We start from the raw sequence: 24369 nt of genomic DNA, 5'->3' as shown, positions 1-24369 counted from the left end.
CCATAAGTCTGGTGAGTCTGCTAACTGGAAACTGTTTCAACCAAATCATAGAAGTTTGATTTTTTTTAATAAGTCTGCCAATGTGCCTTATTTGCAAGTAGCAAACAGCAATATAACTCACATAACCCAGGTTAATGGAGACCGTGAAGAACGGCGTCAGCACCTAGGTTTGGCGATTCCGGAACAGACTAGCTTTAGTTCCCAGCTACCACTTTTAGTTCAGTGTGACAACTTACAATAAATACATTTCATGAATCACACATGCATCTTGTTAGTGTGAATGCTGTAGGCATACTTTTTATAATATTCAGCTTTTTATGAATTTTTCATCCCTGTAGAAATTAATGGAAAAACAGGAACAGCGCCCTCCTGTGGCAAAGTTGAGAATTACAATATAAACTGTTATTTGGGTTTTACAGTTAGTTTTAGCTTTTACATGGGTTTTTTGACTCAGCATGGACTAAGTCACTGTAGGTCAACATGCTAGCGGTAGCCTAGATGCTAACATTAATTATTTTGCTAGCTTTAGCTTTTTATCTAATTTTAGCTTTTACGTGGGTTTTTTCACATTGCATGGAATATTTTACTGTGATTCAACATGCTAGTGATAGCCGCGATTCTATCATTACTGTTTTAACTTCTCGGCTTCAAACACTTTCTGCCATTTTTACCAAAAGCACTAAGCAGTCGTGCTTGCATTTTCATAGGAAATGCACACTTTCTAGTTTTATAAAAAATTCTGAAACCCAAGCTTGCAAGAATTTTTGAAAAATGAATCCTAGTTTTAGTGATTAGACAAAAGCAGCATTGTGATCACAATGGTGACTGCTGTAAGTTCTGTTCACCCAATAGTATTTTATCATGTTTGTTGTGTTGCAGAACATTCAACACAGATGGCTCCATATTATCCTCTTGGTGTTTTGCTTTTATGCCCCATACAGCCATCTCTCTCTTTATGCTACCAGTGCTGAGAATCTCTTTTAGTAGACAATGTTCCACTTTTTCTTTTGCAGTGCCTTGGTATAAAACTGCCAAATTCCCTCTGTTTTCACTTAAAATGTTCTCTGCTGGAAATGAGAAGCATAAATCATGGTGAATGTCTGGCACCAACGTGCCCGCTGTGTCACATCAGCTTGAATTTTTTACAACATGGAAGGGAAGTGGCGGGTCCATTGACAGTTTCTAGCCTGGGAGCCACTGTTAGTCAACCACTCATATCCATTTTTAATGAGCTCTCAACCATGATATAGTGTAATTTCACCTCCAGGTCCCACTGATGCTATTTACTTTTAACAAGAAACAGCACAGGACTGGCCAAATTCTTCCCGATAGGAGCGTTTGTAAATTCCATCTGTTTATGACTACAAGGTAATATGCTTCTTTTAGCGTGTGTGTGTGTGTTTAGTTATGACAGCACTGATATTCTTGCATTTAAAGAGAAGTTTCTTTTTAAAGGATACCGCATAGTTAGGCATAAAGTGAAAAGGCTGTGTTAAAGCTACAGTGACACCAGAAAGTACATACAATACACCTATTTGCTCTTACAGGTTTTTGTTACTTTTAGGCCATTTCTAAAACTAGTTTTCCTTTTTTTAACTGTCACAGAATAGCTCATTGCAAAAAATAAATAATGTTTTCTGACTTTTTTCTAAATTTACAATCAAAAATAACTTAATAGGTAAAACTACTCACAACCTTTGCTATGACACTATAGACGTCAATCAAATGCATCAGATTTCCATTAATTTTGAAGGGATCCAAAATTAATTTAACATATTGGTCTAAATTTGCTGTAGTTTTTCTATTAACTAAAAATTGCTGTTTGTGATATGCCAAAACTCATAATCACTTCAAAAAATTTATATCTTTTGTTCCATTTTTCACCCATGGAAGTCGCCATTTTTTCACCTGCTGTGTTGATAACGCAGATGGGTTCGTTCTGTACTGCAATCTACAGAATAAACACAGGAAGGTTAACTTTATCTGAGTTGGGTTTTTTTTTATTATATTGCATTTGAGTGGTGTAATTGTAAATAATTCCACTATGTAGACTGTAATTTAAAACCCACATGAAAAAAAAGAACGCAGTGAGAGTGACCTGAACACCTGAAGGACCTACATTTGTGCTGTTAGCATTTCTCTCCAGAAGACTTTGAGTCATTTGTACAAGAAAAAATGACAAAGACTCTTAACAGGTGACTGTTACCTTTACGAGCTAAAAACAAATGCTGTGCCGACAGTTGTCCACAAAGCGCCTAAACTTCAAGAACCAAACAATGAAGTCAAAGCCTTTAGGAGTAGCAGGGGAAGAAGGTCAAAAAGTTGATTAAAATGTTATTGCTGAGGAAAGCTGTTTTTCCTAGTTTATTGAGTAGACTTTTCTTGAGATACTTCTGTGACAAAAAGCAGGTGAAAAACCAAGTGACCATCAGAGTGGAAAATCCTGAGTATAAAATATAAAAGCAATGTCCCTAATAAAACTAAGACACACCATACTGAGTAACAGAATATTAATGGAACACACCATCAGTCTCATAAACCATAAGACACATTCTCACCTTAAACACAACACAACCCACAGATCTTGATCTAACAAATCTCATCTCCGAAGAGTACATGACCATATCTTAACTCCCTCCTCACTTACAAGGGAAAGCAGGGTTTGTTGTGCCTGTTGTCTGTTGTATTCCCCAGGGATAACTAGTTTGGCACAACACCTGTACGTCAATTCAAGCCCTGTAGCTTGCAGGATCGCACACTACGCCCTCATGCAGATGCTCTGAAGTTCGCTGTCAGCTCGCTTCACTCTGACCAGCTGCAGCCCTGACACACCAAGTAAACCCCGTTTATCCCGCTTTAGTAACCTTCTACTGTCAACTCCAGTAGCACCTGCAGGTGTACAGCTGTACACACCATGTGTACCTTGAGATTTTCCTGATAAAAAAAAATTGTAGTTGTTGGATATTTTTATTAATTTCCACCTTTACAATTAACCGAATTGTGGAGAAAAAAAAAGGTCTTGTGTCAAAACATCCTGTATGTAGCCCACATCTGTGTGCATCTGTGGGGGCTTAGGAACATGTACTTCCTAAACCCAAATGTTATTGGTCAATTTACTTTTGTTGATTTGGCAGTTTGGCACTCCATTAGCTAAATGTGACAATGCAGTCACGGAAATTAATAAGCCTATTTTTATCCCTCCCGCAGTTCTAGCAAGTTGTTTTTTTATATAGTTTCTGAAACTGAAGAGCGGGACACGCCCATCGCTTCTCCGATGATCGACTGTGACATCTGCCAAGCTCTTCCTGAGCTAAGACCAGGGAAGAGTTAAACAGTTAAACTTGTCAAAATGTTTGCCAGAAAGAGTGGAAATTAAGCAAACAATGTTGTTTCACCTTCTCCTCTGGATGGAAGTCTCAGACTTACCACCTAAACCTGGAAATCTCTATCCTCCTCCATCCATGGATCACACAGTAAGCTTTTCTTTCCTGTCTTTATTATTTAGTTGAATTTTAATAAAAGTAGGCATATTCAGGCACATACGTGTGTGTGTGTGCATGTGTTGCATTGCACACATTGGTCCTTGTATAAACCAGATCCACTGTTTTTGTGGTGCTGGTTTTGTGCACCATGCACATGATGCGTGTTGAGGATGTGGTTGTGCTTGTGTGGGTCAAGTACAGAAGTAGTTTTGTGTGTACACTCTGGTCACAGTGATGCTCTGTGCATCACTAGTAGTTAGTAGACTAACTACTAAGGGCTAGTAGTTAATTTACTGTAAAGATGCAAATGGAGTGTTCCATCATTTAATAACTATATTGACATTGATACATATTTTTTTAAATTCTGACGATAATACGGGACAAAGTGCATCCTGTTTCAGCTCAATACTTTTTTTCCGAAATTCAGATAATTTCATTTTTTGTGGGACTGTTGGCAACGGTATAGACCAAAATATCATAATTAGCTTTTATCTGCAAGCTAAGATGGGCATGTTGCCTACGTGGATGTTGCTACTTGTACTTACTCTGACAGTCACCAGAACCTTGTTATTCACACAAAGAGTTGTATGTCCTTTACAAATCCATTCAAACATAATGTTTATGGATTTCAGGCTAAGAAGCAAAGTAGAAACCCCATCTCAAGCCAAAGATGGTGAAGGAGGAGCTCTGCTCCCCTTAGGTGGGACGTTGGCATCATAAGGCGCTTTTCGACTATCCCGTCTCTCGGTCCGCCTCAGCTAGATTTGTTTTCCATTAGTAAATCTAGCGCGGCTCAGTCCGGCTGTTCTCAGATGTTACTACCTACTTCAGGAATAGTACTAGCAACACTGAGTAGGGTATAGCACCGAAATCATTTGATTAACAGCTGACCGCATTTACTGATTGGCTCGTGATCTATGTCACTGAAAACGGCAAACAACATTTAAGATTTAGCTGTGGACCGCGGACCTGCCGTCTGTCAGAGAGCTACTCAGTATGGAGGAGTTTATTTATGAGTTTAATCAGGAGCCGCACCACCAACACATGCGGTAACTTTTGCAGCAGAATGACCGTGAATTAGTAGCGCTGCTAGCAGCTCATCTCTCTAAAATGTAGACAGTGATATAAAAGAGAAAAACCGACCAGATGTGATCAACTTTCTGATGGAGCTGCAGTCGACAGTGTGAAACGCCAGAACTACATAATATTACCTTGTGATGTGAATTTTATTTTTCATTTGGATTAAAAATACTAACATTTATGCGTGGCTATTGGTCTACATCTTTTAACTGCTTACAAAAATCCAAAAGGTTGCACATTTTAAAAAACAAAGTGCCAGAATGTACTTTTATTGATACAATGAGCTGATCAGGGCCTTTTTCATTATGGCACTTTGTTGCCATAATGAAGCAAGGAATTTCTATAAGGCAAAATGAAATATCTGGGTTTATTTTAGTCCATCAGAACCAAAACCTTGAGGTTCTTCGTTGCTGAGTGTCTGCAAACATCAGCAGAGAGTTGACCACAGCTGCTGCTGCTTACGTCCCTCCCACAATAGCAAGGAACAGAACAGATATTGTAAAAGCTCACTATATGGTGTTACGCATGGAGTGGCCAAGCCGCACCTTACCGATGTTTGTTTTTGTTCATTTCCTTTTTTCATCCAGTGGTCTGTTTTTTACCGCTGTGTTGATGCTGGAGAAAAAATGTGAAAATAAGTTCTTCAATGAGTTGTTGGCTCTTCTCTGGGCACAGGCTCACCATCTCCATCCAGAGAGAATGCTGCAGTATTAAATATGTGAACTCTCCCAGATTTCAAGAGTTTAAAGAATTAGACTAGAGAAAAGGAACTCACTTGAACTTTGTGAAGATTACAAACACTTAAAGTGACTTGCAAACGTATGAACCTTTCCATTTTATGTGAATTTTAGGTGAAAGATCAACACAGAGTGGTATACAATTGTAAAGTATAAAGACAATTATACATAATCCGAGACATGTTTTTGCAAATAAAAAAACTGAAAAGTGTAGTGTGAAAAGTATGGTGTGGTTTTTTACATAAATTCCAATGAAATATATTCAGTTTGTGGTTGCAATGTGACAAAATATGAAAAGGTTTAAGGCATATAAATACTTTTGAAAGCATCTGTAAGCTTTGTCACTGAAAGTAATTTGCAACTCCTGGTTTGTCCACTTGTCTTCAGTTCATTTAAGAATAGTAAAGCCCTACAAGTTATTGAAGTTTCTTTGCTACTTTTAATAATAATAGCCTTGAGGTCATGTGTGAATATAATCCATTTGGAAAAGTGACTTTTGGCATACACAATGTTATCTGTTAGCAATTCATACCCAACTCCTCCCCCTTTAATGATTATAAAAATATAATGTGATAATCAGCATCTGTTTGCCAGCTTTGTAACCCCCCTCAACAGCTCAGCACAGCTCATACTGCAAACATCACTTCCTACTAATTAGGTTTGTTTCTAAGGGATATGAAGTTTAGGAGGTACGTAGGCGTAAGTAACCTTCACAAAGCCCAGATGATAGAACAAGACACGAGCCTCTATTGTATGAAACACAATGAGGAATTAGATGAGCTGTATACGGAGAGGGGAGCTCACATCTATTTAAGCACACATACACCACCACTCATGCCCAAATGCACGTATTAAGATCCACTTAAGAAACTCCTGTGTATTACATCTAAATAATTCACCATGGTGAACATGGGAAAAAAAATTATACTTTTTGTTCTTTTCCCCCTTGTAGTGGTTTGGTAAATGATTTAGTTGTATCTAAAACATTTACCAAATAATTTAGAAATGTGCAGTTGTCACATTTACTGAATACATAATTTCTTGAAGATTTTTTAAAATGGGAAGGCATCCTCTCTAGCTAGGTTGAAAATGACCTTCTCTTGCACCCTTCCTTCCAGGGAGGGGTGCAAGTTTTGTATGACTTTGTAGTTTTGCTGTGGCTGCTGGGCATAGCAGTTGTTCTCACTTTTGGCTAACAGAGAGAAGGTCCTGGGTTTGAATCCCAGCCATTGTGGATTTTGGGTGCTGTTCTTGTCCTTTACTCTGACTTTCTACCAATGTTAGGTGAAATGGCCACTCTAACCATTAGGCATGAGTGTGTCTGCATGTGTGTGCGTGTGTGGAATAGGAGTTAGTGCGAATAGGTCAACTTGAGGTGCATAACTGTGAAAATTTCCTAGTTTGACCAACGTGGAGATAGGTTCTCACAGGAACAGCAGCTGCCAGGCCAAGCAAGGACAGGGAGTGATGCAGGCCACTGGACTGCAGGCTCAGGCACTGCAGTCATGGAAGAAATAATCCAAGAAGTTTCTGTTCCAGAATCTGTGTGAAACACAACTAAGGAGCTTCTGATTTCACTCTGCCTAGTCCAGGCCGATGAACAACACAACTCAAACTGTCAGGCATGAGTGCCATCAAACTCATGCCTGAGCACAAATACAAACACCAGATGCAGATGTCTGAGGACTGTAGGCAGCTGTAACATTGAAAAGTATGCTCTATTCTGATAAGTTCTGTCTGGCAATTACTGTGTTTTATTTAAACTATAGATTTTTTCAATTCCCAACATACTAATTGCATTGAAGGGGGAATTTTAAGTCAAGAGCACACATTTTCAGTTTGAAAGCAGGACTTCATGTCTTTCTTCTCAAAACTTGTAATGCTTGTACTCAAAACTTGCTACATGTGCTTATTTGTCCTGATGTGTTATTTCTTTGCCCTGTCTGTCTAGTTTATTATACTTTTTAGATTATTATTCAGATAAACTCCTTCTAGCTTATAAATTATGGAGTACTTATACTTATCCTGCAACCCAGAACAGGAACATCTAGTTTATATACTTCACTCAACAGGAATCAAACCTATTAGTTAGAACAAAAAGATCCTGAGAAACTGCAGAACAGATCTTACCTGGCAGATCAAACTTCCTGTGTTAGAGCCTTGGAAACCAGGTATTTTAGTCAACCGCTCTTTCTCTGTGGTGTCCCTCAGGGCTAATGCTTTGGGCTCACTTTCTTCCTCATCACTCCTGGCTCCATATTAAAAACATCCTATTTATTTCCACTGTTTAAGACTCAAATTTATGATACTTCATCATAATGTCAAAGAAAAGTAACTATGTAAATGAAGCTAGTTACTACCCACATCTATGGCAACAGATAAGCTGCTCCTGTGTACCAAAGCCTACACAATAGGGACAATGCACCTTTTCGATTGAATGTTCTAAATTGTGGAATGAACCGTCGCTGCAAATTAGACAGACTTCTTTCATGTCTGTTGTTTTTATCACGTCTTAAAACTTGTCTCTTTGCTCTGGCCTTTGACATTACAGGAGTTGATGATTTTATTTTATTTTGTGTTGTGTAATTTGTTTTGTATAGTTGCTCTTACGCCAGTTTTATGTATACTAAAGTTTGTTTGAATTGTTTAATTTTTGCCAATTTTTATTTCATTTTGATGTCGTTGTGCTACATATGGCAGGATTTAAAGGGAATGTTGACTACATTTTAATAACCAATTAGGTTTGCGCTACATAGCATTTTGCAATAAGTTTTTCTAACATAAACATTTTTGTACCAATCAATTCCGCAAACCCATTTTTTCTAACAGCCTTGCTTTTAGTCAACAGTACTTAACAACAGAGCACCAAAACTCTGTTGGCTGATGATTTTTCTGCTTTATGATATACTATCCAAATCCTCCAGCATTCATGTGTGAAAATAATGGTTAGTGCAGGCAGTTTCTCTAAAGTTTCCAAACATCTGAGTGTTGATTCAATTGTGTGAACAGATTTTTGCTTCATCTTTACTGTTGTTTGATCGCTAAATTAGGTCAGCAGTGAAGAGAAGAGATCATTCAATAACAGGCCAGCTGAGTCTGTTCTGAAGTTTTAATGTCACACTTCAGCAGTTCATATTTATCTGTCAAATTAGGACTTCAGTTTATCCTGCTTGTGGACAGAAAGAGAGGGCAGAGAGTCTAAACAGTGGGCTCATTAGCGCTTTACTTACATGTTTGCTATTTCTAAATACACCTAATTGGTAGAGTAAAATGTTTGTGATTAGCTCCCAGCTGAAAGGCCAGCTAACCACAGTCTATTCACTGCTTATGTGATCAACTGCACCTTTATCTAGAAGTTTGTTCTGAGATCAGTCAGATGTACCTCAGTGACAAAGAGATGCTTCTGCTTCATTTCATGGGCATTTTACGTTTTTCATTAAGAGACTAAACTGTTTTTGTTTTATGTCAGCTTTGTGACATTAGCTCGTAATAGCGTTTGTTCTTTTTATCTTATGTAGATTAAAACTGTTTGTTTTTTTCATTTATATTCCAGATATATTATAACACATATAAAGGAATCTACCTCCAAAACATTTTCTATGTGACTGTGAATTTCTGTGCTGACACCGTTCCTCTTCACCCTCTACACTTCAGACTTCTCCATCAACGCCCCATGCTGCCACTTTCAGAAGTTCTCTGATGACTCTACCATAGTCAGCCTCATCACAGGTGAGGACAACTCGGAGTACAGTGAGTGGACTCAGGATTTTGTGGACAGGTACCAGTCCTCTGATCAACGTTGCTGAAAACAACGAGCTGGTGGTGGATTTCTGCTGGTGTAGACCCATCTCAGTGACATCAGTGAACATCCAGGGAGCGGATATTGAAATAGCAGGCTTTCTTAAGTACCTGGATGTCCACCTGGACAATAAACTGGAGTGGACTCACAACGCTGATGGTTTTTATAGAAAGGGTCAGAACAGATTCTGCCTGCTGAGGAGGAAGAGCCTGCAGCTACAAGCCACTGGCTGAAGACCATTAGATGTTTGGTCTTTGCTATCAGTACCACACAGGAGCTACTACTGAACTACTTTCCCCTGCTTCAGGCTCTGGTTGAACATGTATCCCAGGATGCCACATTTGATGTGTGCAGCACTTCAGGAGCCTGAGGCTGATGCCATCTGGACTTGTAGCCTTTCGCATCTTTATCTTTCATAGCTCATTCCTCACCTGATGTGTTGAAAAGGACAAGACAATGGTGGAGAAGAGGGGTTGTGGAATGAAGTCCTCTGAAGTGTAGGGGTGAATGATGTTGCTCTGCTGCAACTGTCCCCATATTTCTTCCTGTAGATGTTTTTTTTTCCATTCCTAATTTTCAGGGTTCCCACTGGGATTTTAAAAAAACAATGACTTTTCCATGACTCTCCAGACTGTCTTTTGAATTTGTAGAAAATGCTAAATAGCGTATATCCACATATGTGCGTATGTGGATATATGCACATACGTGAAGTACATATATATACAGTTCTGAACAAAATTAAGAGACCACTTAAAGTGATCAGTTTCTCTGGTTTTACTTTTTATAGGTATATGTTTGAGTAAAATGAACATTGTTCTTTTACTCAAAAGAACAATGAGTATTCTATGAAGAATTTTTTGTTCTTCATAGAACAAAAAATTCTATGAAGCAAACATTTAGTATTTATTTCCAGAAAATGAGAAATGGTCAAAATAACAAAAAAGATGTAGTTCTTTCAGACCTCAAATAATACAAAGAAAACAAGTTCATACTCATTTAGAAACAACAATGCTATTGTTTTAACTCAGGAGTAGTACAGAAATCAAAATGGGGTGAAATAACCATGAGGTTTTCAATGGGGTTCAGTGCAGTGGTCTCGTAATGTTTTCCAGAGCTGTATATGTATATGTGCACTGTTTTCTGTAGAATGTTCTTTAATTGCAAAGGAAAATCTGAAAAAATTGGAGTTAGTCAATTTGTATTTGGGGATTTTATATTTTGATATTTACAACTATCAAATTAATTATGCAGAGGAATACATCTTGAGGTGTTAGACATTCTTTTGCATTTGATATGAACTTTGCTATCACACAACTTTCTGGTTGTTCCTAAATTCAGCAATGATGCCTCTGATTGGGCATTCACTTAGCCACTTAGCCAAAGGCTAGGTGACTGGCTAACAGATTTCAACACAAAGAAGTTCAATAGTAATCTTATAACTTTACATGTAGGATTTGTCAGTATGGAATTATTTTACAAAGTCTCGAAATTGATGGAGAAAATATGATATGAATATCAGAGCGTTAGATAAACTAAACTTCCTTTTACCTTGGCTCATACAGTACTTTTGATATTCGGCTCTGTGGCGTGTTTCACAGGTAAGGTGAGAATGAGTTTAAAGAGAATTTAAATATCCCTTGTTACTAAAAAATATCCCTTTTTCTCTGCCTTAAACTGTAGACAGAGAGGCACCTGCAGGATATTATCGCAGGGTACGCACAATACTATCAATGCACAACCACTTTCCCAACACGTTATGCGCATCATGTGCATGTCACAATAAAATAGCACAAACCTAGTCCACACAAATACAGGCCATATTTCCGTAATGTGCATGATCTAATCCGCTTTAAATTCAAATTTTACAAATTAATAAAGACAGGAAAGCAAAGCCTGCCCATGTGATCCACAAGAGGAGGATGGAGATTCCCAGGTTCAGGTGCTGTGTCTATTCAGTTCTCCACTCAGACATTGTACATTACACAATGTCTCAGGAGCCCGTTGATTGATTTGGATTATTGAAATGTATATCAAATTGTCCCCAATAGAATCCGGGGACGTTTACATAAATAAGGAAGCTAACGTCATTCACTAATCATAGGGAGGGAAATGCATGTGCCTTTAATCAAGGGAGTTTTGTACAAAGTGTCTAGAAGACAGAAAAAACTGAAAAGAGTAAAGTAGAACACAGGAGACATAGGGACAATGGATTACAGCAGTGGTCCCCAACCACCGGGCCGCGGACCAATTGGTACCGGGCCGCGCAAGAAATAATGAACTACTTCCGGATGTTTTATTTTGAAAATCCTAAACCGGATTTTACCAGTTACGTCTTGTGCATCAAAATTAAGCCAACTTGCAGCAGAATGAGTAACAAAACAACATTGGGGTACTGCGTGCACCCTCCCCTCACCCCGTCTGCAGCAAAATTGTGAAGGGCTGACCGGTCCGTGCGACTAAAAAGGTTGGGGACCGCTGGATTACAGGACCTGAGTGGAAATATTTACTCTAACCGACAATATTGACAATGCACCAGACTCAAGTAACAACTCCTCAGACACATAGTAAGGAAGTGAGTGCAAGACAATGCTCCAAAAAAACCAGTTACATGACATTTCATTGGGGATAGCTACAGCACACAGTGTGGAGATTACTGATTCTCATAGTTCTTAAGTGATAAGATGCAGTGCTGATTCAACAGTGAGCAGGTCTCACAATAGCAGCTCTGTTAAAGTCACAGCATTGACAAAAAGAGGATGGGAGAGCAAGAACAACAAGAAGCAATATTGTCAGTATTGTAATACTGACAATATTGCTTCTTGCAACAGTAACCAGCCTGATGTTGCAAAGGCTTTCAGTTTTACTAAAAGATTCCACAAAAGAATCTTTGTGTGCGCTGGCAGCTGAAGGAGGAACAGCTTGTCCTGCTCTCTCCTGTCTTTACTGATAACTTTGCCTGAGCTATTTTTAAAGTGACAGTTTTTATAGTTATATTCACATTTTCAACATCATAACTGGATTACTACAAACCTAAGGACTGGGGGATTTTCTTACTTTTATTTTTACGTTACTTTTCTTAATCTCCAAGTTGAACCAGGACAAAATGCCTCCGGCCGACCCCAAGGACATTAGCAGTATTATACAACGACTTCAGTCTATAGAAATGAAGATCAAACAGCTGGAGGTGAACTTTGAAATCAACGCTAACTGTGGAAATCAGACAACTCTTCCTCAAATCAACGGAGAGGTTGTACGCCTCGCATCAAGCAGCTCACCCTGGAACGCTCTGGGTGCCAAGCCAAAGCAAAAGTCTCACACCGCAGATCCGATGAGGCGACTGACAGGGAGAACCCCTCACCTGGACGAATCAGCGTGGCCGGCTCTGAGCCGAAACCCACCTTCAACCTCAACACCTGCTCCACCAAAGAAAAACAAACAAGCAGCTGCAACCAAAACGGTTCCACCGACCCCGCTCCCAAGGACAGAGCGACCAGCCCGAGCCTCAAAATATTCTGACTCTGTGGGAATCCCACTGAAAAACAGATTTTCTGTACTCCAGCCTGAGCCTCTGAGTGAAACCTCGCCTTCAAATATCAACAATGAGGCAAGTCCAACACATCCACCCCCCAAAGCTCCAAAGGACAAAGCTACTACCAGGAAAACGAAAGGTATGCCAAGAGTGCTTATTGTTGGAGATGAGGCAGTAAATGGAATCAGTCATGTTTGCAATCCCAAGAAAACGAGAGTGATTTCTTTTCCTGGTGACACTGTATCTGATTTAACTCGTAAAGTTCTTTTGCTAACCGCTGATCAGCCAGATATTGAGTCCTTAGGCATGTTGGAGCCAACGATGTGGCAAAGCAGAAATGTGAGATTCTGAAAACTGACTTTAATATTCTTCTGAACACTATGGGAAAGTTAAAAATGAAGTTATTTCTCAGTGGTCCAATTCCATCACCTCAATGGGGAGACGAAAAACACTCCAGGCTGGACATGATAAACAAACGGCTGATTAAAAGCTGCTCTGCCAGCTCAGTGACCTTCATCGATAACCTCTGGATCTATTGGCAGTGCTTTCACCTTTTTGGAAGAAGCGGACGCAATCTTAATAAACATGGGATAAAGCTACTCACTGCAAATCTTTTTCACTTTATCAACAAGGACAGCAACATGATCATCGCTTCAGAAGAACAGGCTCAAGGATTTCTGACTAGGAAGAAACCTTATCAGGAACATAAACAAGCTGATACGACATCGACTGGAGACGGAGCGACTGGTTCCCTTCCTCCTACTTCCCTCCCTCTCTGCTCACCCACTCATTCACAGGATTCACAAGATACACATGGAGAAATGTCTTCTGGACCGGAGTTTCTTAAATTTACAGATGGAATGAATCAACAGGTTGTACTTGGGACGTCGCTCCTTAGCGCTCACGTAGCAGACCTCACTTCATTTAAGCCACCTGACTCTAACTTCCCAGAGGATCCATCACTCTGCGTTTCTGAGGTCTGAGGCCGGGGTCCAGACTTTATCTTTACACCCTTCTTGCTCCAGAATGTGTCTGGCCCCCCGGCACTGCAGAACAGGACATTACCTGTCTGGATCACTACAAGAAAATTTACAAGAAACAGAAACATAAAATACAGGGGACCTAATTCAAACATCAGACTGTTCCCCTGCCTAAAGGAACCTCAGACTGAAGAACTCTTGGCCTCCAAGTCACTTAAACTAGCTCTTTTAAATACAAGATCTCTCTGTGCTAAAGCTCTATTAATTAATGATTTCATCATCGATGTTATGTTTCTGACAGAAACATGGTTGAATGATAATAATGAATCGATCGTACTAATTGAATCTGCGCCTCCTAACTACAATTTCTTCAGTGAGAATAGAAAACATAAAAAAAGAGGAGGCGTGGCTTCAATATTTAAGAATACCATAAATTGTAGTAAAATCTCTTTGGGTCTCTTCACCTCTTTTGAGTATCTTGGAATTGAGGTTAAAGGCCACAAATGAACTTTGACAGTAACTCTATACAAAACTCCAACTTTTGTGGAAAATTTCTTTATTGACTTGAATGAACTTCTATCTCTTATATGTATTGATTATGATTGTTTATTAATTGTCGGTGATTTCAACATTCATGTTGACAACCCCCAAGACAGGGGCAAAAAAGCTTGCTAATATTTTAGAGACTTTTGGTCTAACACAACATGTCAAACAAGCAACACACACTCAAGGACACACACTGGACCTGGTTATCAGTAAGGGTGTGAATATTTCCAATGTCTCTGTAACTGATGTCGCCTGTCGCATCACTTCCTGTTATCTTTGAAACTCACTTGGACAAACAGCAACCATCACAAAACGTTCTCTCACTGAAAACACAGCAGAAACTTTTAATCAAATTTACTCTTCTTCCTCGCCCTTAATCTGTAATGATGTAGATAAGTTGGTAAATGATTTTCAGTCTAAAGTCTCAGATATTATTGATTCCATTGCCCCAATTAAAATGAAGGTTGTGTCTGATAGGAAGAAATCTCCATGGAGAAATGCACAAACAGTTAGATCTGCAAGACAACTCTGCTGTAGGGCAGAACGAAAATGTCGTAAAACTCAACTCCACGTTCACTATGACATCTATAAAGAAAGACTACGTAACTATCATTTAACACTAAAACATGCAAGAGAGGCTTTCTTTGCAGATGTCATAAACAAAAACATTAATAATGCTCGAGCTTTATTTGCAACAGTTGACAGGCTCACAAACCCTCTTGTGACGTTACCGCCTGAATTCCAATGTATTGCTGCCTGCAACCAGTTTTCCAGTTTCTTTTCAGAGAAAATTTAAAAAATCAGATGATTAATCTGTACATCCACTATAAAGCCAGTACCAATGCTGTGCCCAAACAAAACAAATACTGGAAAAATGACCCAATTTCAACTACTTAATTATAAAATCCTAGAGGAAATTATAAGTCAACTAAGCTCCAGTTCCTGCTGTCTGGATGTTTTACCCACACATTTCTTTAAGAAAGTTCTGCCTGTTATTGCTGCTGATCTGATCCAAATAGTAAACTCATCGCTCTCATCAGGCGTTTTCCCCCAGGCTTTGAAAACAGCAGTAATCAAACCACTTATAAAAAAGAACAATCTGGACAAATCACTACTGCAGAATTACAGGCCGATCTCCAACCTCCCATTCATCAGCAAAGTTATTGAAAAAGCTGTGTGTAAACAATTAAATAGTTTCCTAACTATAACCAACCTCTTTCCAGTCTGGTTTTCGTGCTCACCACAGCACAGAGACTGGCCTAGTCAAAGTGTTCAATGACATCCATATAAATACGGACTGTGGCAGAACCACAGTGCTGGTTCTGCTGGACCTCAGTGCAGCTTTTGACACTGTTGACCATGACATATTACTGAATCGACTGGAGAGTTGGGTCAGACTCTCTGGTCCAGTGCTAAACTGGTTTGAATCTTACATAAAAAACAGGGATTTCTTTGTTTCAATTGAAAACTTTTCATCAAAGAGGTCAAAGGTCACATGTGGGGTACCCCAAGGTTCAATCCTAGGGCCCCTTTTATTCAATATTTATATACTCCCACTAGCTCAGGTTATAACAGGAAATAATATTAGCTACCATAACTATGCAGATGATTCACAGCTCTACATTACGATGTCACCAGGTGACTCAGAGCCCATCCAATCACTGAACAGATGCTTAGAACAGATAAATGTGTGGATGTGCCAAAACTTTCTCCAGCTGAACAGAAACAAAACTGAAGTTATCATCTTTGGACCTAAAGAGGAACGATCTAGAGTCAATGCACAGCTTCAGTTATTACAACTGAAAACCAGCGATCAGCCCGAAACCTGGGAGTAGTGATGGACTCTGACCTGAACCTCCAGAGCCACATAAAGACAGTTACAAAGTCGGCCTTCTATCACCTGAAGAACATTTCCAGGATTAAAGGACTAATGTCTCAGCCAGATCTAGAGAAACTCATCCATGTGTTTATCTTCAGTCGCATTGATTATTGCAACAACGTCTTCACAGGTCTGTCCAACAAATCAATCAAACAGCTGCAGCTGATCCAGAATGCTGCTGCTCAGGTTCTCACTAAAACCAGGAAGATAGAGCACATAACACAAGTTTTAAAGTCCCTACACTGGCTCCCTGTAGCTCAAAGAATAGACTTTAAAATACTGTTGTTAGTTTATAAATCACTGAATGGCTTAGCACCACAAAACATTAAAGATCTGCTGTTGTTGTATCAACCTTCCAGACCTCTCAGGTTCCGGTTCTGGTCTCTGCATCCCCAGAACCAGAACCAAACAAGGAGAAGAAGCTTTCAGCATCTATGCACCACAAATTTGGAACAAACTTCCAGAAAACTGTAAAACAGCTGAAACACTGACTTCTTTTAAATCTCAACTGAAAACCCACCTGTTTAGGATTGTATTTGAAACGTAATCAATTACAAATTTATTGATGGAACTTTACTTAATGATTGATTCTATATTGCATTGTGATTCTGTGTTTGTAATGATGTAAAGCACTTTGAAATGCCTTGCTGCTGAAATGTGCTATACAAATAAAATTTGATTGATTGATTGATTGATTGAAAAGAAGAGAGCTGTAACATCTTAAAAAGAGGGGAAACTTTGAACATAATGCTACTGTGGCAGTCCAAGGAGCTAGAGAATCCGGTAGTCGTCTGATTGTTTTGCAATTCAATGAATACAATCATTGCAAATTTAGTCAAGAACTATATGCAAGAGAAAGCCTTTGGAGACATGTGAGAAGGTGAAGTCTGCTGAAGGAGACTCTCCCACTGGATGAAAGTTGGGTACAGTTTGACTTGCCAAAGTCCAATCAAGTTCATGAAGCTGTGCTTGTGAAATGAACCAGGACAACATTTCCTTGGTTGTAAAAAGTGAAAGAGACATTCTTCGCCTTGGTGAATCACTCTACTGCAGCAAGAAACCACCTGAAAGAAGGAACGATTACATACAAAATGAGAAAATGAGAGTGATAGCAATGCTGTTGATAGTAGATAGAGCTAAGACATCTTTGAAGAGGAGAGAAAGACCTTGTTATGTCCAGCAACTTTCCTCACGTGACACAAGCAGTCAGAGCTGGTTATGACTTGGAAAGCAAATGCATAAAGTCCCATCCTAGTCTCTAAAATTGGGGCACAGTTAGGCAAAGTTGCAGGAAATGTGCAGTGATTTCATGGCACAGTGCCATCAGGTTGCTAAGTCAGCTAAGCAGTTTGTGACTTACACAGGACGTTTCGCTGCTGAGTGTGCTAAATGGACGAAGGATGTGGTGGAAAAACTACACTAACTTTGGAAATCTTGCCAAGGTAACTTTAACATAGGTTGTACTAATTAACAGAAAATAACAGGGGGAAGGTTTACAAATGGAGATCCAATCTTTTACATTCTGGAATTGCACAGAGCTGTTAGAGAGGAAGCTGGCAAATCACTTCGATATTGAGATTTGTGGTAAAAGGACAAGAATGGTGGCTGTTCTTCTGACACCTGACGTGATCACAGCAATGAACATATTCATGGAAAACAGGAATGAGTGTGAAGTCCCCACATAGAATGTGTACTTATTTGCAAGTCCAGGTCCACTTTCCCATTACAGAGACTCTGACTGCCTTTGCAAGTTTGCAAACCAATGTGGTGCAAAGAGTCAAACAGCATGTTGCATTTTATAACAAGCTGAGAAATACCAGGTAAAAGTGATGCATCCCTCCAGGCAAAACCAGTAGCTCTAAAACACAGAGACTGGGCTGCAGTCAAATACCACATTCACAACAGAATTTTATCATTAAAAAGGAGGATGAATAAATAGAACTATTCAATCTTAAAATTCACAAAGGTGCAATTTTATCAGTGATAGGAAATTTTATTTTCATTCTCTGCTTTTGTAAGGTTCTCAGTTTTGTCAAATTTGATTTTGTGTTTATGCAAAAATATATTTTTCCGGGGCGTGCTGTGGTGGCGCAGGGGGTTAGCACGCCCCACCTTTGGAGGTCTTAGTCCTCGATGCGGACGTCGCGGATTCGACTCCCGGTCCCGACGACCTTTGCTGCATGTCTTCCCCCCTCTCCTCACCCTCCTTCCTGTCTGCCCACTGTCGAAAAAATACGAGCCACTAGTGCCGCAAAAACTCTTCGGAGAAAAAAAATAAAATATTTTTCCAGGTGGTTTTATTTACATCTGCTCTAATTTCTGTCAGAAAACATTGTTCAATAGAAATTCAGACTATTCGCTTAGTCTTAAATAAAAGAATGGCATGTGGAAAAACGGTTAATTATTAACTAAGTGTTAAACTTGACTAGATGTTTGTGAATGTGTTTTTTGGGCTTTTATCAACAAATCCTCCGTAATGGTAATCATTACTTTAATTTGAGTAAATATAACACAACCGTCTAAACATATTTTTCAGTTTCATAGTGGAAGCTTTTATTTATTTATTTTATTTAATTCATTAATGTTTTTGAATAGCACAATGTTCAAGGAATCACATTACTTCAATTTAAATTTCTTGCCAGCAATTAAAAAAAGAAAAAATACTCAAGAAAGTCAGTGTTCTGTTTTTTTCTCTTTCCACATGAATGCCATCAGCAAAATTCAGAAATGCTATACAATGAGGATTAAACTGTAGAATTACCGTATTCTTTGACTACGTCTCTTTAAAGCCCCTGAACAGATCAGTTTTACTGTCTTGTAATAACAAGAACATGTGATTTATTTGTATGTTACTTTGCAGATGAGTGTGATGAATACCCAGCTATGCTTATTATGCACATATTTCAAACAGGCCTGTTACAAATACTGACACTTATCTAGTCTTTATAAGTCACTCGCACTGGAAAATACTCTGTATCGGGTCTCACAATTCACTTAGATCTGAAATAATTGTGTGTGAGGTTATTGCCCTCATAAGTCACATAAACCAGACAATGTCCCCATATGTTGCATAAAAATTACCTAAATGTAGGCATGGCTAAAATCTCAATGGATTAATGTTTTGCTGGAAGTAATTCACAAAAAGCATTTGATTCTCAGGCCTCTAGAATCTTTTAAAGCCACGTACCCATTTGTTCTATTTTTGACATGCATCCTAATATTTCATAAAACGCTATATATGTGTTCTGTACATACTGATACAGAGCAGTATGTATCATCATTTAATGATGGCACAGGTGCTGGAACATGTACAGTTGACAAAGATGAATGGGGTTCTTAAATCCCAGAATCTGCTGCTGTGTGACGCCTCTGTCTGTCTTTTTCTTCCTACATGATATTGGAGTCTACAAATAGTAAGCTGGAGCATCTGGGGTCCACTGGGGCCAGGAAAGGAAAGAGCTGAGCTATAGGGGCCAAGTCTTTGATTTTGTTGTCATCGCTGCTTATAGTGATTAATGTCTGGACTTTGGGGCCACTCTGTGTGATTATGGGACCTACAAGCTCTCATTTCTCTAATACTGTGAATTTAAATCTTTGGAAATAAAAGACAGACATATCATCCTATGTAATGGGAAAAAACATGTAGTCTGCTGTTTAACAGGTGACTGCATTTGAAAAGCCAACAACAAAAATGGATTACAGAATGTTAGAGTGTTGCTCCATTCTGCCCTAAGATTTTTGCATCTGTTTGCTTTTTTACCTATTTTATCATTAGATTTTTAAATGCGTTAAAGGAAGAGGACTGATTAAAATTAACAGCAGAGCAATGGGTTTCAGCTCAGCAATGACAATCTTTATTCCCCTGTAATTTGAAGGGCCCTGTAATGCTATTCACATTGATTGTAAGAATGACTGCTACTGGAGATACTCGATTTATTTATTTTTTTCCTTTAGTATTCCCCATTCATTAGAGGAAGGAGTAATATTAGTAGAATATTAGTATTAGATTACATTGAGCAGAACTTAGTGTCATCCAGCTCTACTAATCTATTGGCTTCTCTCAACAGCTCTGACACAGACTCCCTCAGCACACAGTGCTTGGATCTTGATGTTAACCAATAGGAGAGACGCTGCCCTACTCCTCACTCTCTTCCTATTACCTTTTATCACTTTACCTGACTGAAACTTTGCCCGCCTGGCTCCTTTCCCTTCCCTTTTCTTTTTAACTCCTATAAAGTGTCAAAAGAAAACGGAAAAGAACTGGTTTTGTAACCAGATGGCTATGTATTGGAGACTTCTGCCCAGGTCCCTCTTGAAAATGAGATCTAGATCTAAACAGGGTTTATCTGGTTAAATAAAGGAAATAATAATAAAAAATCATCAGCAATAGAAAAATGAAATCTGTAAATAAACAGACAATATAAAGTTTTGGGAAAATCTTTTTTTTTTTTGAACAAAGACTTTATTTTATCAGAACAATATTCAAAATCAATGATTAATACAATAAGTCAGAAACAACAATTTCCAATACAACCAGACAAACAGTTGAACAACAACAACCAAACAAGTCGGCGAGCTGAAGATCCAGGATTTTTTTACATGGGGGATGAAATAAAGGAAAAATCTTTCTCGAGTGACTTTTGTCTTTATCATAAGGGAAAATCTTTTAACCCACATACAGAATCATACAATGAACACAGGATGAAAGGTAATAAAGTTATTTACTATATGTACAAATAAATGAAATGTACAATTCAGCAGGTTTTGAAAGGGAGACTGGTGTAGACACTGGAGGATCACAGATAAGTTTTCTAGAATGTTCTAGAGAATATTCTAGAAAGTTGTTTGAAGTTGGGTTCTGCTGTGGATTAGGTTGAATAGTTTGGCAGGAAGAATCCAGCTTATATCTGAGACCAGTGTGAGAATTTGAGGATTACTCACAGAGAGAGAGATGGAGGTTCAGAGAGCAGGCAGACAGGTAAGTATTGGAACCAGAGTGGCTTGGACCAAACCGAAGGCATCCACACTACGTGTTGCTGGGAGGTCAACAGGCGGAAAATCCAGTTAACTCAGGTAGGAAGGCAGACCAGAGAACACAGAGAAAGGGTTTACTTAAATGTCCATTATTATTGGACGTTATTGGACTAATTCTCAGACATTGAGGAGAAAGTATATTATGATAAAAACAGTGGCATTAAATAAAAAATTACTAAATAAATCCAAAATACAGAAAAAAAGTAGACACAATTTCCCAGCTTCTCTTTGTCACTATCAGTGGATTTCCTTGGTCTGTGGTTTCCTGGTTTCCCTCCTGAGGGCTGAAGAGGAATAATAGTTCAGTCAGTCTGGAAAGAAAGAATTCCCAAAGAGGTCAATCACCTGGGTCAATGTGCTGCCACAAATCCAGAAAGGAAACTGGCTTTTGTTTCATTCCCTGTCACTTCTCCATCTCCTTTGTAGTCACTAACCTGTACTTTCGCACTGCAGAGTTACTTGCGATCTCTCATGAGGTTTCCTGATACCTACATGTAGCATATCTGTGTAACCAGTATACTATATTTCTAGATAATTAAACATAGATCATGACCAACAAAGTCAATGGGCTAGTTCTTAGAAGTCTAGATACGGCTCAGGAAGGAGTAGACAGACTAGAAGTTGCAGATGTGAGTGCCTTGTATTCACAGTGATTAATTATTTACATTACAATAAGAAAGAAAAAAAAACATTTAAATGGCCATATTAAAATAAAAGGAAATACACAAAGAAAACAAATTAAATTAACAAATAAAAAAAAACAAATCAGTTCCACAGTTCCAGTAACAAGCCACACCATTCAGTTCATAAAACTCCTGAAAACTGAACTGAGGCGGTTCAACAGGGTCAGGTGAGTTTAGAGCGCCTGTTACAGTTCATATGCTGACAAAAGTCAGATCAGAGTGGAAACAATTTTGTTCATGGGCTGCAGGAAGCCTCCCACCAGCCTGGTGGGGAAACCAAATCTTAACACCACAGGTGAAATCCTTTAGGCTCTTGGACCTGATTCTTCAGCTCGCCATCGAACCTGGCCTGTACAATAAAGCAGGACCAGTCTCAAATATATATATATAATCAAACATTCCAGTGTGCACACAAAAAATATAATCGGCACTCATTGCACTATGAATAATCCTAATCAATGCATTTCCAAGTACAAATTTTCTAGATAAATCTTATTCATAAAAAGTCAATAAATATGCTCCATACAAACAACAAACAATGCAAAAATCATCTAGATAAGCAAATACTTTTAATATTTAAGGCATCTCATTGTTCTCCAATTTGTTTGTTCAGAGTCGCAATAGAGCATCCGAATTGATATCAATTAACGCCAAGTCTTCATAAAATGACTCACCAATTCCGCAGTTCATAAGGCATACAAGCGGTTTTGTGTTTCTCTTATCCCTCAGCTTACGACCGGAGACTCCTAAAGTTAGTACAATTTTATCAGCATCATACAAGATTAAAGAAAAACAGAATGTTGCGCTTAACCGACCTGCAGCTCTGCTCTCCCAAACTTGTTCTAATCCTCCATGCTTTTTGCTCCAGCTAATATACCCAACAAATGAGCTGACGGTGGTACATGTGACTCCGACGCTCAACAATGATTGGCTGTTTAGTAAATCTCGCGAGAATTGCAGTTATATAATCAACTACCGCGAGATTTTGGAGGGCAATAGTAGCGAACCAAAAAAATGGAACTCAACATTTCACTTGGGTTACATACAGGTTGCACCTTTAAAATTTTCTCTGTCTGGTTGAATTGTGATACAGTTACATCAACTATTAAAGGGGCAGTCTCATGTAAAATTGACTTTTTCCAGCTTTAAAACATGTTATAACATTTTTCTCATCATACCTGGAATGGTGCTTTGGTACTTTCAAGGATGTTTGGGAAGTCTTTTGGTCTCCCACGGCAACTATTCTGGGTGCAGAAAAAGAGTGCTGCCTTTTCTACGAAGCTCCACCCCAAAGCTGCAGTCTCCAAGCCGACCTTCTGCCTCACACAGCTCCTCTCCCCTAATCAGTTCCTCCAGACTAGCAGCAGCAGCAGCAATTAGCAAACACCTGGTGGAACTGTGTATCTGTTGATGTCATTATTTTTTTAGATCTGCTTTTTCAATATGACACAACTGGTTTGCTTGATTCTTTATATAGATTTTTTACATAGATTTATATATAGATTTCATATAGATACATTGTTGTGTATTTATTTTATCTATTTTTAATTGCTACATTTTATTGTTTCTGTTACTTTTGCTCTTTGTACGGTGTCCTTGAGTGCCAGAAAGGCGCCTTTGAAATAAAATGTATTATTATTATTATTATTATTATTATTATACAAGCTACTTCTCACTGAAATGCTGATAAAAAACATTAATGGCTTCATAGAGGGCTGTTGATGTGATGACATGCTGAAGATGGAGTGTCTTGCAGAGCAGGAGCTTCTTAAAGAGACAGAGGCCCATTTTTAAAAAACAATTTTTTGTTGACTCTCGTGGTCTTTATTTTGCAGTTGTCAGACAGGAAGGTGGACTATGAGAAAGAGGGCAGACCTGCATCGAGTCTGGACTCGACTGCGCAACGTCTGCTTCAATGGATTGCGCTTTAAACCTGCACCACCGCTGCTCCCACTGTGGCCCAATTTCAAGGCAATAAATTATGAAGATAACCTCAATTTCCCTATGGGATTATAATAAAGTTTAACCTAACCTAACCTAAGTCAAATTTCTTTTAAGTCATACTTGATATATACAGCATTTTTGTAACATAGTTACTTGATTGCACATTATGACATTGTTCCTGGAATATACTAGGGTTGTAGTGATTCCTCGAATGATTCAACTAACTACAATTATTAAAATTCCTCGAGAAAAATTACCTGCCTAGAAACTTCGTTATATTATGTTTTATTATTTAGCACACCGTGTTCCGTCCTGGTGATTATTTATGTTGCGCAAAACTCTTATTTCCGCATACGAGTTATTGACGAAAGCTAAGTGCTAGCAGCATAACATCCAATTTTCTAGTTGGCTCCCTTGTCCAGGATTTCCTGACACTATTCTTCTTTGCTTTCTGCAGCCAGTTCTCCCCTCAATTGATTGATTTATCAATTTTTGATAAATCAATCAAAAATTTTTTGGGGGACCAATAAGCATCCTTATTTTGACTGGTGTGATACCTGGAGTACAGCAGCCGTTCTCCCCACAGAGCTCCTGTCTGGTGCCGGTGAAGAGCAAACAGCGGGTGAGAGTGTGACAAGTGTATTTATACAGGTGAGTGGATAGACTAAACATGGCG

General features: G+C 38.7%; 2 long non-coding RNA genes across 2 annotated transcripts; one reads left to right on the top strand and one right to left on the bottom strand.

Annotated features, from left to right (window-relative positions):
- The first annotated feature begins 411 nt into the window (after positions 1–411).
- LOC116711425 (uncharacterized) lies at positions 412–24118 on the top strand. The gene is made up of 3 exons (XR_004337224.1): positions 412–422; positions 7627–7630; positions 23737–24118. It is a non-coding gene; the product is annotated as an uncharacterized LOC116711425 (long non-coding RNA).
- Positions 20516–22652, bottom strand: LOC116711424 (uncharacterized). The gene is made up of 3 exons (XR_004337223.1): positions 22565–22652; positions 22424–22495; positions 20516–22098 (listed from the first exon to the last, which is right to left on the bottom strand). It is a non-coding gene; the product is annotated as an uncharacterized LOC116711424 (long non-coding RNA).
- Positions 24119–24369: the final 251 nt, after the last annotated feature.

Source organism: Xiphophorus hellerii, chromosome 21, assembly GCF_003331165.1.
Source record: "Xiphophorus hellerii strain 12219 chromosome 21, Xiphophorus_hellerii-4.1, whole genome shotgun sequence".
NCBI classification, from domain to species: domain Eukaryota; kingdom Metazoa; phylum Chordata; class Actinopteri; order Cyprinodontiformes; family Poeciliidae; genus Xiphophorus; species Xiphophorus hellerii.
Note: the sequence above shows the minus strand (reverse complement) of the source record. Positions and strands in the feature narration are given on the sequence as shown.